Source organism: Vitis riparia, chromosome 7, assembly GCF_004353265.1.
Source record: "Vitis riparia cultivar Riparia Gloire de Montpellier isolate 1030 chromosome 7, EGFV_Vit.rip_1.0, whole genome shotgun sequence".
Classification (NCBI taxonomy): domain Eukaryota; kingdom Viridiplantae; phylum Streptophyta; class Magnoliopsida; order Vitales; family Vitaceae; genus Vitis; species Vitis riparia.
The window spans coordinates 12327326-12346620 of NC_048437.1; the positions used below are offsets into that span (position 1 = coordinate 12327326).

General features: G+C 33.0%; 1 long non-coding RNA gene across 8 annotated transcripts; it reads right to left on the reverse strand.

Moving 5' to 3' along the window:
* Positions 1-8007: 8007 nt before the first annotated feature.
* Positions 8008-18849, reverse strand: LOC117918995. 8 transcript variants are annotated; one of them, XR_004651995.1, is made up of 8 exons: positions 18721-18849; positions 18161-18198; positions 18009-18054; positions 17341-17436; positions 16881-17069; positions 11996-12448; positions 8566-8673; positions 8008-8331 (listed from the first exon to the last, which is right to left on the reverse strand). It is a non-coding gene; the product is annotated as an uncharacterized LOC117918995 (long non-coding RNA). The 8 variants fall into 8 exon arrangements; XR_004651993.1 differs by having other exon boundaries at positions 18698-18849; XR_004651994.1 differs by lacking the exon at positions 18721-18849 and adding an exon at positions 18327-18681.
* Positions 18850-19295: the final 446 nt, after the last annotated feature.

Sequence of the window (19295 nt, forward strand, 5' to 3'; positions counted from 1 at the left end):
ATTATTATTTCCTATTTTCATCCCATTAGGATGAACCTTGTGGGTATCCACTTCAATGAGTCCCCCCCACCTTGTCCCCAAATTTCTCTCATCCCTAACCAATAGGATGATCCTTTCAATGAGTTCACAACCCCCCCCTCTCTGTGTCTAAATTTCTCTCTTCCCAACCTCAACCTCAATTATTATTTCTTATTCCCATCCCATTATGATGATCCTTGTGGGCATCCACTTTTTTGATCCTTTCAATGAGTTCACAACCCCTCAATTATTATTTCTTATTCCCATTCCATTATGATGATCCTTGTGGGCATCCACTTCAATGAGTTTTTTTGTCTTCCCTAAATGAGAATGATATTTTAATTATGAAGTCAAACAAATAAAATGAAAAGTATAATATTAATAGAAATAAATAAATAAAAAAAAAGCTCCAAAAAGTGTTTAAACATAGATTTATAATTTTCATAATATAAATCCTAAGTGTCTCAATATAGAAATTTATATAACTTTTTTAATCGAGTTTTGATGATCACAAAATAGGATTAAGGTTACTAATGGTTCAAATCAAGTTAGCTATTTCAGGTTCACCCTTGAAAATTCAACGAAAACTCAAACAACCTTGAAAAAAAATCAATACCGTGAACAATTGGGATCCATGAAGACTTAAAGTAACCTAAAACTTATTATAAAAATGGTATTTATTAATGCACTTGAGTTTACATCTTGTTCATGCAATTAAATTTTTTAAAATTATCGATCTTTGAACATAAAAATATTAAATTTCATCGATATTTGGATGATTTCTTGTTTTTAATTAAAACCTTGAGCCAAATCATTTCTAAACTTATCTTAAAAATTCAAAAATGTTGAACACAAGTTGTTAGAAGTTTCATCAGGGTTATCAAATATTTTATAACCTAAGTAGTTAAGGTAGAGAGTAATTGGTTGAGCTGATTGGGCTTAATCAGTCCAAGTACACTTTGCACACTCTACCTCATCTAATAGGCTATGCTCAACTAGCAAAGAGTTTGAACCTTGATGGTCACCTACGAATGGATGAAATGCACAACAACTAATAAAACGATCGAACCAGTTGCTTTATCAATCAAGCCCTTTTGAGGGTTTTAGGCTCCTTAAGATGCAAATCTATAAATTGAATTGTTTTAGAGCATTTATGAGCATGAGAACTACTCTATTCAATTAAAAAACCTCCCTTTCCTTTCATTCAAAACTATTAGAAAGTGCATTTAATTCTTAATTTACAAATTCCCTTTGTGTGCCTTCAAGTCCTTCCTAATTTTTTCTTGAATTGTAAGTCAAATTTGTCATAAGGATTAGAGTTCATAAATTCACTCTCCTCTACTAATTGTGAGAGAAGTTATTGGTTGATTAGTTGAAGAGTGGTAAAAGTTATTGGAACCTCAAAATCCAACTACAAACGTTGAAGGTTTGTGGTATAAGTCTTAAAGCCCTTACTTGGTCAAGAGTTTGAGAATAGTGGATATAAGCGATTTGTTGAACGACCATAAAAGAGTTTGCAATCTTCATCTCCTAAAATTCCTATTATTGCTTTTTATTTATTCATTATCATCTCCATATAAGGTTACTATAATTCTTGCCCTCTAATATTGGTTATTTTGATTCCTTCTCCATTTTTAAAAGTTAAGGAAAAAGAGAAAATAATGAGAGGGTTTTTTTATTTATTAAGATTATGTTATCTTTTTTACTTCTAATTAAGTACTTCTAAATTTTTTTTTTCTTGATTATGTCAAATATCATTTTTCAGCCTATTCTTATATCCTTAAATTTGAAATATAAAAAATTAAACACCTCGATATATATTTACACTCAACATTCTTATCCCAAACGCATGTAACGTGGATTCTATTATACTTAGTTGAGTGACTTGCCAGCTTCAACAACAATTTTTTTTTTATTTTTTATTTATCTTAATTTGAACATATCATAACTTAGTGTCCAATTTTTATACACTTTTTGTTTTTTTATTTTTAAAATAAAAAAATTATAGTAGCTTTAGTATAAGGTACAAGAACTATTGAAGATTGACATTGAGAAAAAATGATGATTCAAAAAGTTATTAAAAAAAAATTACAATATTAAAAAAAATTATTACCTTAAATTTTAAGTTTTTTTGAAATTGATTTTTGAAGATACAAGTTAAATTTATACTTTTTATATAAGATGCTCTATATTTATATACATGTTTCTATTTAAAAAAAAAATCAAGAAATATACCGCAATGGACTCTTAACTTTTAGATTAAATTGATATTTTAAAATGATCCTAACAATATGATCAAGTATGAAAGATAATATTATGACACAAGTAGATGAAATTGATATAGAACCCTAATAGTATGATTATGAAATATGGTTTTAGTAGACATGCATGTAGATGAGATTGGTATACAACCATATTTAGTTTCTAACACAATTTCCAGTAATGCTGTTAGATTGATACGATTACAAAATTATGAGATAGAAGTGGGAATACCCATAATTATTTAAATTTTTTTTTTTTATACATGTTTCTATTTAAAAAAAAAATCAAGAAATATACCGCAATGGACTCTTAACTTTTAGATTAAATTGATATTTTAAAATGATCCTAACAATATGATCAAGTATGAAAGATAATATTATGACACAAGTAGATGAAATTGATATAGAACCCTAATAGTATGATTATGAAATATGGTTTTAGTAGACATGCATGTATATGAGATTGGTATACAACCATATTTAGTTTCTAACACAATTTCCAGTAATGCTGTTAGATTGATACGATTACAAAATTATGAGATAGAAGTGGGAATACCCATAATTATTTAATTTTTTTTTTTGTTTTTTTTTTTTTTGTAATGACCCACTTATGTATATTGTAGTGAAGGATGAATAATGCAAAAGTAAAACTACAAAATAAGTGTGGCTTAGTGATGATAGAATCTTTTCTAGGAGATATGTATATAAAATAGTGAAGGATGAACAATCCAGAAGTACAACTACAAAAATAATTGTAGCTGAGTGATGATGGAACCCTTTATAGGAATGCCCTATGAGGCATAAGGTAAAAACATGATGAAGACAAATATACCACATATGAGTGAACTTGTTGAGCATCAAGAAGCAGATGAAATCCGTCTTCTTTTGTGACTTGCGTTGGATTTTTCTTTTTGGAGTTTAAAGCCACCAAATTTGATTTTGAAATCATCATAGATTTGACAGAAATATTCTATTGTGGTAATATGATGCAATGTGATTAGGACATTTTGGTATTGCTAACATGATAATTTTGCTCCACATTTAGTTGATTAATTGGCTGAGTTAAAGCAGGCCATCAAGTATAATTTCTTTGGTGGGACATGGTTGGAAAAGCTTGATTGAGTCATTCATATTGCTTTTCTTATTCGACCCATATCCCAAATAACATGTTGCTTTTCTTATTTCAAATTCCGCAGCTTAGTGGAAGTATCATTAGGGTAATATATATATATATATATATATATATATATATATATATATATATATATATATATATATATATTAAGCATATGTTTGGTTATAAAAAAAATATAAAAGAAAGAAAAATTATTATTTTTAAATTATTTTTTATTAAATTTTATATATATATAAAGGGTAAGAATGGTAAGATAAAAGAGGAGTAAAATCCTAAAAGATTTTTTTTCCTTAAAATAAAGGTTGACATAGTTTATGAAAAACATGCTATTTATAAATTTAATTTTCTTTCAAATTTTATATTTCAATCAACTGATTTTTATAAAAATTTTATATGGACAAAGAGGAATATATCATTTTTCTCATTTGTTATATTTGTTTCCTTCTTGACTATTCAAAGAGAAAGAGGAAGTCATTCTGTTATTAAGGGATATGCACTTTCAATGAGAAACAAAATAGAAATGGTGGTTCATCTTAGATATTACACATGATAGTTGTCTTAGGTGAGTCTCATGTTGGGGGCATACCATTTACAATAAAATAAAATAAAATCTTTATAACTTTTTCTTATCTTTTCTATTCTTCTTTTGTTCCTCTCTAAATATTTTCTTTAAACTTTTTGGAATCAAATATAACATTGAGATATCCCACTTTAGATAGTAGAGAAAGTATTTAGTACTATGTACTTTCTTTTGTTCCCACATTGGATAGGGAAAAAAGTGTTGTATATATGTATGAGCTCTTTTTAACTTTATAGATGCATTTTAAAGCTGTAAAAGTTTGTTTAGGTCTAGATCGACTCATGATTGGGTATGGGTAATTATAAATGGTATTTAAGTTGATCTTGGATTCCAATGTAGGAGTTTGTTTTGGTGTAATATTTATATGGTTGGGAGTGGGTCATTACAAATGGTAGTCTAGATGATATTTAAGTCATAAAATAAACCAAAGTAAAAATATAAAAGAGAAGTAAGGGAAATGAGAGAAACACTCAATGATATAACCTAGAATTTTTTTGAAGAGATAAAAAACTACTGACTAATCAAAATTGAGTAATATAACCTAGAATTTTTTTGAAGAGATAAAAAACTATTGACTAATCAAAATTGTAACATCCACTATCAAGAAAATACTGAATATAAGGTTTTATCCAATCTAAAACCTCTAATCCTCTTCTGGGCAACTAGTTCGATACCTTAAGAATCTCAATCACCCACTATCTTCATGTGGAACCCCTTTGAAAGCCCTCTAAACACAATCTTCGCCTCTTCTTGATATTCACATACGAAGATATTTAGGTTTTATATCAACTGATGAAAAACAAGAGAAGAGATGGACATGAAAAATCAATCAACATATTTTGTGGAAGAATTTCTCATTTAGACATATTTTTTTAACTCAAAACATAAAATTTTCCTAAGAAATAAACACTTCCCAATATAAAAAGTTTTGAAATTTTAAGAGGCACTACTAACTCTCTTGGCTATCAATTTCTAATATGAACATGAGTTTAAATAATAAAACTTCAAGTTTAATCCAATGGTTGACTGCAAATCTTTGTTGTAAGTAAAATATTAAAACCTAATATATGTAATAACTTTAATCAAGAAACACTAGAAGTAGGATTATCGCGTTTTGTAATATTTAGTTTTTCATCCTCTGGGATCAACACTAATGCATCTATTTGTTTTAGGCTAAAAATATTAATTGTTCGATTAAACTGAATAAAAATCTAATCTAAAATAAATGATGAAAAAAAATATAAAATGTTTAATGAAATAAATAAAATAAAATAAAGTTTCACAATCCATTTTTGAATCAATTCGACAAACAGAGCATTATGTAATCTAGGTTTTAGAATCAAAATCTACTTGAGATTGAATTTGAATCTTAAGACCAATACACATTTAGAACTAGGTTTTAAAATATGGAAAATGGATCTCTTACACCAATTAAATATATTGGTCAACTTAGTTTTAAGTTTATCCAATCAAAATTAAGCTCATTACCATCTTGTAGATTTTGCTATAGATTTGTTAATAAAGGAATAAATCAAGTTAATTTGCAATCAAGGACTAACAAAGAGGATTTTTTATTCCTACCGATTCAAACATAAAAACATAAATAAACCAAAACAATAAATTATTATTTTTTACTACTCCTTTGAATTCTCACCTTCATGTGAGCATCTCCATATCACATAAAATTAACCAAACATGGTGGAGGACTTCTCTATAAAACCCATGTTTGGTTGCTATGAAAATAGAATGGAAAAGAAAAAAAAAATTTATCAAAAAGAAAGTTGAAAAACAAGAGTTCAGTATCTCCCACTACGTCTCTATCCCTTGAAACCTAAGAATGAATGAGTTTAAATAATAAAGATCTAACCTAAGGATATTTTGTACACCAAAGCTTGTTTGACTTTGAGGTGAGTTGGTGCTTGTAAGGCCTCAAATTTGAAGTAGGAAAGCTTGGAGGAGCTTTGTTTGAAATTTGGAAGCTTAGTTCAAGGTTAAAAAGGCCAACTTCAATTGGGGGAAGTCTAGTTGAAAATCACATGTCAATTTCGAACTCAACTTTTGCCATTTTCCACATTTTTTGTCATATCTCCCTTATTTCAACTTTGATTCATGAACCATTTAAAGCATTGAATTTTTGACTTCTTAATCTTCAAAACCATATGTGGCATGTCCTAAAAAAATCCCTTGGAAAACATCCCATAAATTAGTTCAAATTCAGGTATGTATGCACATTCTCTTATTGAGTTTGAATCTCCATTTGTGCTTTTAAACACAACTTCAAGCCTTCTCCCTAATGTTTGCTTGCTTTCTAAAATCCCTCCATAACCTTAAGTTCTCACCTATCATACTCATTCCTTGGTCCTCATGCCTTTTCTTAAGCTCTCCTCATGCCCCACAAGTCTCAAATCTCATTTTGAATAGTTGATTGATCCTCTTTCTCTATCTTGGTCGAAGATCACTTTTTCACTTTGCATTCTTTTCATATCTTTACCTTGAATATTTATTAGATCCATATCTAACTAAGGTCTTAACACCAATTCGGGTTAAATTGAATGATTTAAGCCTTCTTTATTACATACATTTTATTATTTATTTGTGATTGGAGCACATATTTGGACTCCAATCATCCTAGTTGAACTTTGCTAGTTCTTAGAAAATTAAAAGAAAATATAACATGTGTAATGCAATTCCTTTTAGCATAGTGACTTAATATAATATCCTTCACACAATCTACTTAAGTAATCAATTTTCCTTGGAATTGAGAACGAAAGCACAAGATAAGTCATTTCCTAGCTTTCTCATCTTATTCGTTTATACATAGATATGCATCCATGTTTAGCATCTATTTTAGTACCCCTTGGATTTTCTTTGAATAGTTTCTTTTAGGTTCAGCTTTTACAGTCATATTGTGTATTTATGTTGTGACAAACAAACTCTACATTGATTACGTAACAACTAGACATTCATATGGTTAGTGATGGATAACAATATAGGGAAACATGATTCTATCTAATGAAGAAGCTATAAAAATAAAACGATGCTCTCCAAAAAGCAGGTGAACACATTTGCACATCTACCTATTGACCCTTTTATTTCTCCATAACTAACTTGATTGTCAGAGAGCGGTAAACCTAACCAACCTAACTTGATTATCAAAAAGCACTTTTCAGACACTTTTTTTTTAATTCAATTATTAACTATTTTTTTGTAAAACATATATAATGGAAATGTTACTAAAAACATGTTTGGGAGTGGTTCTAATTAAAACATTTTTAATATTTACAGCTTTTGTTACTAATGCTTCTATTAGAAATTCTTTTAAGGAAGATCTCTTACTGTTTGGATATAAATAAAAAAGTGCTTTGATAATATTTGTAGTAATACGTCATATAACAAAAAATAAGGTGTTTACTTAACAATTACTTCAAGTGATTATCAAAATTTTTCCAAATACCTAATATATGTCGGAAAATGCTTCTAAGCATTATGAAATATTTCTAATCCTGTCAAAAAGAACATCCACAAACCCAAAGTCTTTCTAGACTCAAATTCACAAATCATATCTGTATCAACAACAAAAGAATAAAAATAAGTACTGAACAAATGTAGACAATCAGTAAAGCCCAATGACACCCAGATTTTTCCAGCAAGAAATTCCAAATAATAAACAGATTGCTCATCAATAAAGAGTTTAACCAAATCGTCACTTTTGCAAATTTCTTTTCTAAGAAGCAACAGCACACTTACAAAATGATACCACTCCAAATGCATGGACAGCACAATGGGCTTAACACTAAATTTCAGAAGCCTTGTTTTAGCTCTCTCTTTTGGAAAATCGAACTTCAACTTTTCTACTAGAGGGAAAAAAAAAATGAAGAAAAAGAACATACAAACCTTAACCTTAATATGCATGGTAAGACTGAACTATGAGATGAATCTTTCCCAAATAAGCATATGATTGAACAGTTAAGCTTCATACCTTGGTTTATCAAAGTATAGACAGAATTCGAAGGTAAAAAACTTAAATTGGATATATACTATCATTGATTTCAAAAACAAGCAAGACAGAAGAAGATCTCTGAACCATGAAACCGCAAATCTAGCAAGAACCACTACCAAAAGATTAAAACAACCATCTGAAACATGCCAGAGGCTTCAATAAAATTATCTACATTTATGGATTTTTTAACAAATACACAACCCAAATATTGGTATAAAAATAACAAAGATATTAAACTGCAAGTTTGTCCATCACTCTCATTAAAAATGTGGACCTTGGACATTCACTCACCAAAAATGCCACTGGGAGCAAACCCAACATCTTCCTAGCATGAAATCTGAAAACACGGTCTGAATCATCAGCATGACAAATTACAAAGCATAATAACTAGCTCAAACTCAATAAGAAAATGTCATTTACCATAATACCCAGAAAACTCTAACCCTCTGTCTGGTTGCTGAGAGCATTAAGTAAAACACATGAAAATAAAATGCTAAATGACATGTTTTACTCCGTTTTAGTTTCACAAAAAGCAAACCAAACATCAACTAAGTGAAATAAATGTACTCACCTCACCTATGAAAGGATATATGATTCATTTCCTCCCAGGTTCCAAACCATGAAAAACCACTCATAAATAATCAGATTCTTTTTTCCTTTTCCTTTCCTCCATTTTTCTCTGCAACCAAATACAACTCAGTAGACTCAGGCATGCACTTCAACAGAACAAAGCACAACTATGTAAATCTGGGGAATTCACAACTATGCACTCTGACTCCCAGATCTACCACCAACAAAAATTCAAACTGAAAACATAAAAAAGAAAAGAAAAACAACACCAAAGATAAAAAGAATTAAGAATATCATCACCTTCATGATTGTTTTCAGTTTGTTCTTGTGTATCTTTTGTTTGTTTTATTGCTAATTTAGTGGATCTTTTGTGTTCGAGTCATTTTCCAGTTTGTTAGTAGAGTTAATACTCAGCTAGATTATTGTTCTAGGCAGTAGTTAGGGTGTCTTGAGGGAAAATCAAGGCCTCACCTTAGATTTTTCTAACCTCATTGATAAGCGTAGTCCAAGTTAGCTTATTAGCAATTCTATTACCTTATAAAATGAAGCTTAGTAGGGCTGTACAAGGAGTAAGGGACAGTTCTTGAACACCGAAGGTTTCTATATTCCTTTCTCGCATACACTGTGCACAATACTTCTTGGTTTTAAGGTGCAGAGTTAGACTTTTAACAACCATGAAAGACTCCAAATAAGCCACATTTAGTCTTAGGAATTGAATAAGATGCTACTCAGGTTCAAAGAGAGTGTCAAGGTCTCTTCTGCTAAGGTGAGAGTCCAGGTTCAACAATGTTTTCCCAGAAATATTTTCTTTCCAATCCTTCCTGCATCCTGTCCAACTGATTCTGTTGCTTCCTTATTCTTTGCATAGTTTGTACAACCTGTATGACTCCTAATGTCACGGTGTGGACTTGCATTTTTCATGTGCGTCCCCACTCAACGGCGAGACTCATTTTTTATTGGTGAAAAATTAGTTTTGGAAAAGTTGGAGTTGCCACTTATTTTATTTTATTTTAAAAGGGAAAATAAAATAAGAAAGAAAACCCTAAAGAAGTGACTCCATAGTTTTGGAAAAACAAGTCTTGAAAAACTCGAGTCTTGGTTCGGGAATCAAGTTACCTACTGGGAAGGTACATCTAAGAGGTAGCACCCCTCTAAGCCCTAAAGAGGTCTCTATTGACGAAGTCAAGGGAAAAGTGGCAATTAATCAATTGATTGAAAGTACCTAGGTAGGCTAAGGTGATTTCAGAACTAGCATGCCAAAAAGAAATCAAATCACAATCGCAAAAGAAGGTTAGGATATGTATTTGGACTGCTTCTCTAGCGCTATCATAAGACATTAAAGTTAATGCAAAAATATAGCACACGACATATATTTAATTAGATCAAATCGAATAGACATCTAGGCACCTAAGGATGGAATCAAACATAGATATGGTTCACAACAACATGCATGTTAATAAAATTCCAAAAAGTAAGTGATAGAGAGCGTACCTGGATAGCATGCATAATTTATAAGATTCCTCCAATGAGTGGTTAGGACAAGTATAAATTGCATAATATCTTTATTATGTCTAATATACAATTCTAAAGCCAAAATTGAGTCAAGGTATGTCAAATGACTCCAAAAGAAATAAATAATCGATTCAAGTAAAGTACAAGATCATCAACATCCAATTAGAAAAGGGAGCATCACAAAACAATTTCTAAAAAAGTATCTTAGAGTTGAATTTAATTACGAAAAATTTCAGGAAACCACTCCTACACATCTAGAACAAGATACCAAAGGCCAAACACTCATTCACATGACAAATTGCAACAAAGACACCCAAAAGTTTCAGAAGGTCCAAATTAGGTAAAAAAAAATAGTGACATGTATAAACGAATTTTAAAAAAAATATGGGATCACATAAAATTGTACAAAAAATCATACATATTGTTCAAAGTGTCTATATCACATAAAAAATGAATCCAGGGTCGGGTAGTACTCAAAAATATTTTTAAAACACTTTAGCTAATCAGATGTCCAGAATCCATCATGTATAGTAGGTACGACTTTGAAAAATCATATCTCTCTCGAATAAGCATATTTTTTAAGTATTTTATGTGTCTAAGATCAATTTCAAGAAGTTTAGAATTAAGAAAAAATATTGAATTAAATTTGAAAAGTCATCTGTTATTTCATTTTTAGAAAAAGATTTTGGGTGTCCAGAACTGGGTGAAAACAGAGCCCTCCTAAAGACTCATTTATATCTTCTATTCTAGAATTGCTTTCTAACTCAAAACAAAAATTTAAATTCAAGTTCAAGAAGTGAGGAAAATCATAAAAGTTTTGGAAATTTTTTAAAAATATTCTGAAGTTGCTGAAACGAATTTTAAAGTGCAAGGGTCAATGATTGAGTGGAAACTAATAACAAGAAAGAGTTTTGAAAAAATGATTTTATGTACGGGTTTCACCAATTCCCTAATTGATATACACAAATCTAGCCTAGAATTATCCTATTTATTTGGTACCACAAGCTTGGATTCGTATTCCACTCAAAACCAGAATTTTTATTGAAAACTGAGAAAAAAGCGAATCGATCAAGCCATGGTTGCATATTATTTAAGAAAATAAGATTTTGATTCTAGAGACTCTAAATGAATTTTTAAAATAGATTTTCAAATGGATCTTTTGAGAAAAGTATTTTATTTTAAAATAAAAGAAATTAATTTGAAAACAACAAAACATAAGAAACAAAAATACAAAGCAAAACAAAACAAAAGAAAATCACAAAGTAAAATTTTTGACAATCAAGCAAACTAAAGTGGTAAGAATGGAGCCAAAATTCTCCATTATTTCTCCTCTAAACCAAGCATTACACAGTTTCTATTTCCCCACTAACTCACCACTAATTCTCACCGTAAAAAAGTATCCACAAAAGTTCAATTACAAGGCCACTGAATTCCACCGAAAAACTCACATATTCAAATAGGATTAATCAAGAACTAATATTAATGACTTTGAAGCATAAAATAAATTATATGGGATCGATCAAAATAACGACTAAATTAGAACCAATAGACTAAGATGAGATTCAGTCAAACTCTTAAGTCTAAAACCAATCAAACTAAATACAATTGGAACCTGGAATCGAAACAATGATAATCCACATAATCAATCAAACTCCTAAATTTAAGATCAATCCACCTAGAAAAAAAAAGAAAAAAAAAACGAAACTTGGAATCATGGATAATCAATAAAAATTAGTCAAAATTAACAATAAAAATCAAAACTTGGAACCAAAGTCAATTGATCACGAATTCTCAAATTTATAATATCATCACACAATTAACAGAATATTGAAACTTGGAATCATGGAATCGAAATAAATCCAAAACTAAAATATGCATGCAATCATCAACTTGAAGTAAAAAATATTCAGAAACTAAACTTTCAAAACTGATAATGCATGCCTGTCGGAGAAGCCTCAATGATGTGTGTTGTGTTGTAGCAGCCCAGAAATCTGTTGTGCGTGTTTTTCAGAAAATCCTCTCTTGGTGCGTCAAAGTGGCAACCAAATTTGCTGTCCAAAGTCCCCTGCTGCTCTCCAAAATCTATGCATGCTCTCGAGAGTCCTCCTTTCCCTGTTCTTATATTCTTTTTTATATGGCAGCCCATTCCTTCTATGGCTGCGTGAGGATCCCCAAAATTCCCCTTAGTACAACCAGCCTGTAGAGATCTTCTTCTTATGGGAAGTGGGGATCTTCTATGGCAGCCTCTCCCTCATTGAATATTATGCTTCCTTTTTGAATGCATGTGGATATGGGAAGTGCATATATGCGTGGCTTACTTGGAGATTTCCTCAAGGATGCAACCTGTGTCTTGTTTGGTGAGTGATCAAATCCTAATGCGAAAATAAAAAAAATAATAAGGGGGCGTAGAAATCATGCAATAGTAATTAAAAAATAAAATTAGGAATAAAATTGGAAATTGCACAATCATATGCTATATAGGAGAATCAAAATATTAATTCATGTAAAATAAAAATAAAAACAAAAATAAAGGAATCAACTTCATGAAAATTTAAATAAACAAATAAATAAACAAACAAATTAAAATGTGAATACAAGTATCAAACGCATGCAATCAAAAGAAATGAAATGCCAATCTAATGCGATCGATAATAATGAAAATCAAAACATCAAACTCACATAATTAAGTATCAAAAGACCATCTCATGCAATCAAAAGTCAAAAACAGGCCAATACTCATCAACCTAAAGAACCAAGCAATCAAGAAATCAAACCTAAACAAGTGTCCAAGTGACCTATTCTGAAAATGCCTAAGTGACCTAGGATGAATGTGTGCAAGCTGGAAAGTGTCTAGGATGTTTAGGGCTACCAAGGGTCACAATGGGGTTAGATAAATCTCTCAATCAGAGTCTCCAAGGTGGCTCATAAAAGATAAACTACATGAGTAATAATGGGCCACCAGGGAATTATTGTAAAGTACCAAACGAACACATAATAGGACATGGGCTAGAAGGACAACATGAAAGTTCTACAAATATGCCCCTCTTCAATAGAGATCATGTGTAGAGAATGTGAGTTGAAATACAAATAATGAGTGGAACGAAGTGAACTGTACTGAAGTACTAAAAGGAAAAGACCAAAAATTTTGTCCTAGCACATGAAGTGGCAAGGTCAAAAGATGGGGTTACAATGACATGGATGGGATGACAATGAAGGGAGAAAAGTGTGATAAATAACACAAAGATGGAAAGGGATGAAAAGAATGACTCAAGGTCATGGATGAGGTAAATGACTCTGGGTCATGGAACTCTAGGCTTTATATGCTATGAATGACTCTGAGTCGAAAGCTCAAGGCTTTAAATGCTACGAATGACTCTAGGTCAAGAGCTCAAGGCTCTAGATGTTATGCATGACTCTGGGTCGTGGATGAGTAGAACGTCTCTGGGTTGTGAGTTCGGGGCTTTAAATGTTATACATGACTCTAGGTCGGAAGCTGAGGGCTTTAAATGATATAGACGACTCTAGGTCAGAAGCTCAAGGTTTTTAATGCTATAGATGACTTTGGGTCGGAACTCAAGGCTCTACATGGCATGGATGACTCTAGGTCAGAAGCTCAGGGTTTTAAATGCTATAGATGACTTTGGGTCGAGAGCTCAAGGCTTTAGATGATATGGATGACTCTAGGTCGGAAGCTCGAGGTTTTAAATGCTATAAATGACTCAAGGTCGGGAGCTCAAGGCTCTAGATGATATGGATGACTCTGGGTCGTGAACTCAGGGCTCTAAATGATATGGATGACCCTGGGTCATAAGCTAAGGGCTCTAAATGCTAAGGATGACTTTGGGTCACGGATGAGAATGAACAAATTTGGGTTGTGAGCTCAAGGCTCTAAATGCTAAGAATAACTCTGGGTCACAAATGAGAAGAACGACTCTAGGTCAGAGCTTAGGGCTTAGGGCTCTAAATGCTAAGAATGACTCTAGGTCAGAAATAAGAATAACAACTCAAGGTCACGAATGAAAAGAACGACTCTAGGTCATGAGCTTAGGGCTCTAAATGCTAAGAATGATTTTGGGTCACGAATGAAAAGAACGACTCTAGGTCGTGAGCTCAGGGATCTAAATGCTAAGAATGACTCTAGGTCATAAATAAGAATAACAACTCAGGGTCGCGAGCTCAAGGCTCTAAATGGATAGTCGATCAGAATGTTTTCCAACTTATGGTGCCAGGTCAAGGCCACTTGCAAGTGGCTAGAATGGTGAAAACGAAACATCTCAGGGATGTGAAGGATACGAACTACTCCGGGTCGTGAGCTCAGGGCTTGGGATGCCATGAATGATACTAGGTCATGGATGAAATGAGTAACTTCGAGTCACGATGAATAGCTTAGGGCCATGGATGGCATGAACGACTCTAGGTCATGATGCAATGAGTAACTTAGGGTTATGATGAATAGCTCAAGGCTATGAGCTCCAGGCTTTATGATTGATCGACTAGAAGGAGAGTGCGATATGCAATCTCTAGGTCAAACCACTCATGGGCAACCAAATGATGAAGGCTCAGCTCAAAGCTGGAAAGACTCTGGGTCCTTAAGGAATGATAGCTTAGGGCTACCAGGCTCAAGGCCTAGAAAGAACGAATAGCTCAAGGCTATAAGACTCAGGGTCTGGAAGGAATGGAAAGCTCAAGGCTACGAGGCTCAGGGCTTAAAAGGAACAGATAGCTCAAGGCTATAAGACATGGGGTCTAGAAGGAATGGATAGCTCAGGGCTATGAGGCTCAAGGCTTAAGAGGAAAAGGGCAACTCAGGGCTACAAGACTTAGGGCCTAAACGGAACAGATAGCTCAAGGCTATTAGACTCAAGGTTTAGAAGGAACAGATAGCTCAAGGCTATAAGACTCAGGGTCTAGAAGGAATTGATAGCTCAGGGCTATGAGGCTCAAGGCCTACGAGGCTCAAGGCATAAGAGGAGAAGGATAGCTCAAGGCTACGAGACTTGGGGCCTAAAAGGAACAGATAGCTTAAGGCTATAAGACTCAAGGTCTAGAAGGAATGGATAGCTCAGGGCTACGAGGCTCAAGGCCTAAGAGGAGAGGTATAGCTCAAGGCTACGAGACTCAGGGCCTAAAAGGAACAGATAAAGAAGACTAACTCGAAAGCGGATAGGAAGTAAATGGGCTCAAAGCCGTATACTCAAAATGCCCAGGGTCGGACTACTGAGCTTAGGAAGGGAAATATGCCCCAGTATCTAGGGTGCTCGTACTACTAAAACAACTAGTAAATCAATCATTCGCTGAGATCAATGGGTTAGAAATCGATGCATCATGACCAACCTCTGAAAAATCTAAACTGAAAGAACTCTCAGTGTCTCAAAAGCTGCTTTCTCGACGAATCTCAAAAGGTAAATCTCAGAGTGTGTACTTCGTGACTCATCTAAAAGCAAATCTCAAAGTGCACAAAATATTGCTCATCTGGATAATCCAATCCGCAAGATAACAATGGCGTATTTCATTTCAAAATCTTTACTCCTAAATTCTCTCAATTCTAACCAACATAATCATCAACTCCTGAATTTTGCATTCCAACAATTCATAATACCCTAAGACTAAATATACACGTGCTTTTGCCAAATTATATTGGAAGAAGAATAAAGGTAGTGAATCCTTCGAGTAAGTTCAACCATCTGCAGTCTTCCATCATTATTTAGTATGTTGTGAGTTGTGTTAAATCCTTCACTCCTTTTATGACAAGGGACGAACTTTAACTTGCTTTTTCTACTTTCCTCTTTTACAAAATGAAAAAGTTTTCCAATCATTTTTTTCCAAACTACTTGCAATATTTAAGCTCCACATGCTCACTTCAAGAACAACTCAACAAAGTTGGAATAAGCAATCTCAACATAAAATACACACATAAATGTTCACCCTTATTGACCATCCAATACAATATTCTGATAGTCTTTTTGTAGGCTAAAGCTAATGTTTTTATTTCAATTTCCAAATCCACTTTTAACCTATATGATTTTATGCTCTACTTCCTAAGATATGGATATTTCTAATGATTAGAACTCTTTCTATCAATTTTTTTTTATAGGATTCTCCATTAAATATGAAACTCCTTGATCCTTGGAAAGTAAAGATTAAAGTTTCTTCAATTATAGTTGCCGTTTTTCCTGCAGTCATACATTGTTGTGTCACTATGCTAATTCTTTTGATGTGCAATCCACTCCACTTTCCTAGCATCTCCAACATATGCATAAACTATAGTTCAATTTTTAGCTGAAAGCCATGAGCACCAGTTTTGGGAAGGAGAGATCTGGGACCATGTAGCAATATAAGGATATGCAAGTGAATTCTCTTAATGCAAAGTTCAAAGCAATGTGCAAATGACAAATGAGTTTTGACACTTTTGCAAAGAACAATTTATGTAATTTCCTGTCCATGCGTTGGCCATATTGCGCCATGGTTTTCAGAAGTCATTAGGCCAAACTATAATGTCAATAAATGCAGAGTAGTTTCAGACATCCCCAAAGGAGCCATGTAATTATCAAAAAAAAGTAAGGGTGACTGCACTCAACTTCCAGGATTCAAATTCTAGCACTGGTTTTTGGCATATCAGGAAGATCTATAACAGGAATATAGCGAATGATTGACACAAGAATGCAGAATTGAAGAGCCAAATTACTGAATCCATTGATGGAAAACTGCACCCTAAATGATGTTCTTCACTGTATCAAATACTACATATTTCCATTTTGAAGACGAACCCATTTATTTCAGCTACAGGAAAGGGGAAAGAATCACCTGCTAGTCTGTATGCCTTGAGGTCCAACGCTCACGAACAAGGTGAATATGTAAGACAGCCTTGATGAGAAGATTGTATGACAGCGACAGAGAACACGCCTGTACACAGTCATGTTCCTCGCATAAATGCTGACTAGCATGCTCTCTCTCGTTGTCAAGCAATTACATGTCACTGCTTGAACTAATGATCTGCGGAGCAAGGGAACACAATAAGAAAATATACTAGCAAACAATTATTAAACTGAAAATTTTCCCACAACCATAGTTTTCTCACAAAGGTGATGGACAAAGAGGGTAAAGATGCTTTCTAATCTTAAAATGCAATAAGCTGTCAAAAGCTTGCAAATTTTCTTTCAGAAAACAAACACCATCCCATTTCTCTTCCCCAAAATCCCCAACTATCCACAGCAACCAAAGAGAGCATACAAAAGTCCTCAAAAATTAGTAGGAACACCTTTACCCTCAAAGAGATCAAGCCCCCTTATTCATCTTCGAAGCAGCAAGAGAACATTCACTAACTCAAAGTCTTTCCTAGCCTCAAATCTAAAAAAGATATCTGAATCCACAACAAAAGAACAAATAATTAGCAACAGCACTTCTAAAAACCCAACAACAAATGCCTCAGAATAGAGCCAGATAACATGAAATACAAGAAGCTAACACTCAATTTCAGAAGTCTAACTTTAGCTCTTTTGGAAAATTGAACTTCGACTTTTCTACTAGGGCGCTAGTCACAAAAAATGAAGGGGCAAAAGAAAAAAACAAAATACAAATCTTAACTAGCACCCTATTTCTCTGCAACTAATAACAAGCAAGACAAAAGCCAGCACAGAAAAATAATCCAATGATTAAATTTCAACACATAAAAGGAAGTGGTATCACATGCATGATAACAGCAAAATGAAAGGAAGTAGTATCACCTGAAACTTCAAACCAAGCAAGAATCACTACCAAAGTATTAAAACAATCATCTGAAACTGCCAGAAGCTTCAACAATTTTCCACAATCATATATGTTAAAACAAATACACAACCCAAATGGCAGTATGAAAGCAACAAGGACATTCTCAAACTGCAAGTTTTGGAGTCAATCACTCATTGAAAATGTAACACCAGAACATTCACTCACCCAAAACGCCACTGGCAGTAAATCAAACATCTTCCAAGCATGAAATCTGAAAAACACAGCTTGAATCAGAAGGGTTTGAAATGAGGAAGCAATTGATATAATCAGAAGGGTTTGAAAAAAAGAGAGAGAGAAAAAAAAAAAAGCTTATCCACCATAATGCCTAAAAAACCCCTATCCGTCCCCTTCGTTCCTGAGAAAAGAAAGTAAAAAACAATAAAATAAAATGTTTTATCCGGTTTTAGCTTCCCAAAAAAGGAAAAGAGAAAAAAAAAACAAAAAGCAAATCAAACATGAACTAAGCCAACTAGATGTCATCACCTCAACTAGGAAAAGATTCATTTCCTCTAGAGTCCCGGAGGATGAAAAACCACCCATATTATATACAATCAAACAATTTTTCATTTCTTTTCTTTTCCTTTCCTCCATTTTCTCCGCAACCAAACACGATAAAGTAGAGTCAGGCATGCACTTCAACAGAACAAAAAACAGCACTCAAATCCCGAAAAAACTCATCAAAGCCACACCAAAACAAATCAAACAAACAAAACCATGCACTCTGATTCCCAGATCTACCACCAGCAAAACTTTAAACTCAAAACCCAAAACAACACAAATAAAAAAAATAAAAAAAACACCCAAAACCCCCCAAAAAGAACAACAAGGACAACACGAATTAGAGAGATTATCACCTTCATGATCACATAGTACTAACCATACTCGTGAAGAAGATTTCAGGAGATTCCAGAGATTCCGGAAAGACCTAGAGAGGAAATGAAGAGTGAGCGGCAGACAGGACATTAAAAAAATTGAAAAAATAAATAAATGAAAGGATAAACGCTATAATGAGAGGCGATGAGGTACCATTTTCATATCCTCCTCTTTTTTCGACCTTTAAGTTGACCGCTCCCACCTTGCCCGCCGTACATGTGTCATCATCAACGTCCACCAATCATCCACTTAGCCTTCTTGTTGTCTATGTACCGCGATGGGTTTAACAACCTAATGGACCGGCGAGTTTGTCAACAAGAAAACAACAAAGTACCAATTTACTGTCTTTTTATCTAAATATTACTATAATAATAATTATTATGATTTTATTTAATGTACTTGTGGGGTTGAGAGGTGGACTTCACAGCAGCGATTCCACCACACAATTGCTGCGACGGCGTCTGTCCGTATTTCCCTATATTTTGGATTTCAAAACATTAATGGTAAGAAAGGATGTAATTCAACTAAGTGGGGTAGGGATTTAGGGTTTTTTTAATTCTACTTTTTTTTAACAATTAT